Source organism: Microtus ochrogaster, chromosome 18 (assembly GCF_000317375.1).
Source record: "Microtus ochrogaster isolate Prairie Vole_2 chromosome 18, MicOch1.0, whole genome shotgun sequence".
Lineage (NCBI taxonomy): Eukaryota > Metazoa > Chordata > Mammalia > Rodentia > Cricetidae > Microtus > Microtus ochrogaster.
Window position 1 is genome coordinate 39,239,653 of NC_022020.1, and position 4,843 is coordinate 39,244,495.

Here is a 4,843-nt window from a genome sequence, read left to right on the forward strand (position 1 = left end):
GCAGAAGGAGAGAGAGCACGAGCAAGGAACTCAGGGCCATGAGGGGTGCACCCACACACTGAGACAATGGGGATGTTCTTTCGGGAACTCACCAAGGCCAGTTGGACTGGGTCTGAAAAAGCATGGGATAAAACCGGACTCTCTGAACATAGCGGACAATGAGGACTGCTGAGAACTCAAGAACAATGGCAATGGGTTTTTGATCCTACTGCAAGTACTGGCTTTGGGGGAGCCTAGGCTGTTTAGATGCTCACCTTACTAGACCTGGAAGGAGGTGGAAGGTCCTTGGACTTCCCACAGGGCAGGGAACCAGGTCTGCTCTTCGGGCTGATGAGAGAGGGGGAGTTGGTTGGGGGAGGGGGAGCGATATGGGAGGCAGCGGCGGGGAAGAGACAGAAATCTTTAATAAATAAATAAATAATAATTAAAAAATGCTCCATTGCTTTTGAGGAAGTCTGATTATAAAGTTTGCTATATTTAATTTCAGTCAGTGGCTTTTCTTACCTCCCATCAATCAATAATAAAATGCACACTGTCTCTTAACCCAGGACAATATTATTATTTATCTGATGGCTCATTTCTAAAACATACAGGAAGATCACTAGTGTTAGTTGATAAAATGAAAGAGCTAAATTTAGAATGGCTTTCTGATTGTTTTTGGTGGATTGTTACTTTTTAAAAAGTCTAAACTACTACAACCTGACAATTCTACATATCATTTGGCATAATGGTCCAGTAGCTAAAACAATATTACAGGCCTGTGACTGGAAAGAAAAAGAGAGAAATTACTGTTATTCTTGTAGCTCTGATTGCAGATTATGCTCAATTGTTCGCCCTACCTGACTACAGAACACATGCAATGGAGTCTACAAAGGGATGAAGACATTATATGTATTTTCAGAATAATAAAAGGAGAAAAATAAATGTGTGGTTTCCAAAACATTAAAAAAATTACTTTATAAATTAGTAGTTGCAGGTTCTCCTCCAATAATTATACAATAAAGAACGCTGGTGGGTTAGCTAAGTTTACAAGACCATGCGTAGTTTCCCCTTGGCTGAGCAGGTCCAATGTCCAACTGGGGAGCTGTTGGTTACTGCCAAGGTATATCAGCCACTACTGCACCCGTAGAGCTACTGTGCCCTGCTAGTCTATGGTGTGTTTCATAGGCATCATAACTGGGTAGGACTTGCATCAGAGTCTACACCCTTAAAGGCTCACCCATAAGACTGCCAAAATGTGAGTCGAACAAGGAGGAAAACAACCAACGTGCCAAATTACATGGAGGAAAGGCCATGAGGCCTCAACTCTACACAAAGAACTATAGGCAATTGAGCAAATCTAGGAACAGGAAAGGAGGCCCTCCCCAGAGAAATGAATGTCAATTGGTTGTCTAGGGCCAACTGGTCAGTCCTGAAAACATGCACATATGGACTAAATAGGCTGCATTTTATATGTGTGTGTGTGTATTACCAAATATTATACAAATATGTGTGTATATTCCCAATATATACAAATATATATATATGCATGCAACAATAATAAAGGAAAAAAGAAACAGTTTGAAGAAGAGTGAGGAGTGTATATAGGAGGGTAAAAAGAACATTTTATTCTAAGTGGTTTCAAAGCTAAACTAAGTTGAGAGAAATAATTATCTATAACTTATAAAATTGGGATATTTTCACATGTTTAGGAATATTTTCAGAACAACAAAACACACTAAAAATAACTGGACTTGTGTCTTCTTGGAAACATTGTCTATTTCGATTCTAAGGAGTCTTTAAGTATTATCTGGGCCTCTTGTGCTTTTCTCAAGTGAGAACTGTCGATAAGTTCAGGGCTGAAAAGGTTGAGAGGGTGCCAACAGTGTCTAAAGAATTTAGATGCTTTCACTGAGATAGAAATGACATTACAATGTTTAATTTTGTTCTTCCTGTCATGTCTAATAGAAGTAAAGCAAAAGTAGCTGGCAAGATGGTTTGGATTTTAATTATGTTAGGCAAACAACCCAAGTCAGTCCAAACACAAACTAAAGATCCTCCAAGGAGAGTCTATATAAGGCATAAAGAAATAGAGATGCCAATGTGATCATAAATTGGGAACAGATAGCCTCAATGCAGACTAGATCCAAACATATCAGTCAATTAGGAATATATGATAATTTATACCATACATCAATAGGAGATTGTGGCTATGAGCAGCAAGCACCAGTCATTCTTGCCTATGTCCAATCCAATGTTTCCCTGTATGGGGCACCACATAGCATGAGGACTCTATTACTTATCAGCTGTGGTTGTGCCTTGGCTTTTTGTCCAATAAGGTTCACTCTGGGGGAAACATACACGGGAAGGAGAACAAATAGTAGAAGACTTATATGAGTCATATCTATGAGTTCCTTCAGAACAATAGGTCACTTAGAAACAAGGATGCAGAAACCATTCTCCCCACCAACGGAAGAAATTCAAGACTATTAGACAGCCCATGGGCTATGAAACTCAGTGTTGAGACTGTCCCTGGCTGCAGAGTAAGAAGATTTGGGGATACTTCCTGGAGCGAGCTTATACCAAGGTCATTCATAAAGTCATTGTTCTAGTTAGAAATGGCCCAAAGGCTGGGCAAAACTTTCCAGATGGTTTTCCAGCTAGAAAGCCTTATAAGGAACACATCCTAGAGCAATAAGAAATCTTGTTAATAGTGAAGGCAGCCAGTGGTATCTCATATTTAAACCTGAAGGAAAGGAAGTCCAACCATCTAATCTACCACATTTCGATATTCCTGAAGCTCCCGTCTATCTCCATTAGAACACTTTCCTCTCCTTCCTTGAGATGTGCTTACTCTTATTTTTTTTTCCTGTGGCAGGATTGTGATTTTTCTTTCTGATAGAGCAGGGGTTCTCATCCCTGCTAATGCTGCAAGCCTTTAATCCTCCATGCAGTGACCGCCCCCACACACATACCATTATTTGCATTGCTACTTCAGAAATTATTTTCATTGCTACTTCAGAACTGCAATTTTGTCCCTGTTATGAATTATAATGTGAATATCTATGCTTTCAGATGATCTTAGACAACCCCTGTGAAAGGGTCATTTGACATCTAGAATGGTCTTGACCCATAGATTGAGAACCCCAGTGATAGATTTAAACACCATCGATCTTCCAGGGAAAATTATATTTACTGTGAAAATAATTTTGATCATATTCTACAAATTTCTAACTTACCAGTCCTATAGAAAAACTTAGGTAATTTCTAGAAAACATATGAATGTGCCCTGTACCTCTTAGCCATATATAAAATAGTTATACAATGAATAGATGCCAAATTCATGTCACATGGGCGAACATTTCTAGCTGACTTATGGCGCCTTTATTCTTTTACACATCAATGGAAAATGGCTCAACGGCAAATTAATGTTTGTTATCATTTGTGAAACCATGTGTCTTCATGCACAAAATCAACTTTTTTTAATAACAGAGGAGAAATCAATCTTCTCCATATAAAAAGAATCACAACAAAAAACAGAGGAGTAAGGAAGAATGAAAGGTATGTCTCAGACTCAGCTATGGAAATATGCTTTGAACTTCTTAGGTCCTCCTCTCTGCTGTGTAAACGGAGCACAACAACACTTTAGTTTGTAACTGCAAAACATGCATAAGAACACCAGTTGCAATGAAAGAAAAAGAAGTTCCTACATAACCTAAAACCAGTTACAGAGCATGAGTCGAGAATCTTTGAAGAGAAGTATACTGCATAGGTGGACAATGCTACCCCAAGAAGAGATAGGTTATAAAATAAAATTTTTAGTGCAAGCACAGGTCAGCTCCCTATGAGTTATTTGTCAAGAAGATCCTAGAGACACCCAAAATAACACATGCTATTCCCATTGATCTTGGTTGATTACTATATGTAAATCCAAGGTTAAGACTCTACTGAGGGAAGGGCCATTCACTTTGCATGCAGGACAGAGAAATCAACTTTAACCTGACTGGAAAACTCTCTCCCTGGTGTCAAAATTATATAGTATGCCAGAAGGTGCTACACAGGCTTGTGAGAGAAAAAAAAGAAAAGAAATCAGTGGTGTTGTCTAGCGAAGCATACTAACACTGACCAGCTGGCAATACGTGCCCACTAGAACAATGGTGGTGTAAAGGCTGTGGGGTTAACCAACTGCTTTTTGATTGGCTGTCATGCCTGCTCCATGAAAGAAATTCTCCTTGGTACTCTAAACCCACTTCAAAGTTCATGATAGGAGGTCATGGGCCTGGAGGAAAGGGGGGTGTATATACTTGCTGTGGTTGTTTTGTTAAATGACTGTGCTGTCAAACTGCCTTCTGATTGTCTATTTGTGCTGCTCTCGATTTTGGTTAGAAATATTTTTGAACTCTCGAGACTGAACCGATGGCCACCTACAAGAAGTTGAGCGTGTCTGGCTTCGAGGAGTTCGATCAGGCTGTAAAGGAGCACCAGGGCAAGACCATTTTTGCCTACTTCAGCGGTTCTAAGGATGCCGAAGGGAAGAGCTGGTGTCCGGACTGCGTGGAAGCTGAGCCATTCGTTCGAGAGGGGCTGAAGCATGTTACGGAAGACTGCATGTTCATTTACTGCCAAGTAGGAGACAGATCTTACTGGAAAGACCCAAATAATGACTTCAGACAAAAACTGAAATTAACTGCAGTGCCTACACTACTTAAATATGGAACGCCTCAAAAACTTGTGGAATCTGAGTGCCTTCAGGCCAACCTCCTGGAAATGATATTCACTGAAGATTAAGATTTGATGATAGCACTGGGTGGTGGTAGAGCACACTTTTGATCCCAGCATTTGGGAGGCAGAGACCGGTAGATTG

At 40.1% G+C, this 4,843-nt stretch overlaps 1 pseudogene; it reads left to right on the forward strand.

Moving 5' to 3' along the window:
- Positions 1–4,389: 4,389 nt before the first annotated feature.
- On the forward strand, positions 4,390–4,834 carry LOC101981380 (annotated as a pseudogene).
- The last annotated feature ends 9 nt before the right edge of the window (positions 4,835–4,843 follow it).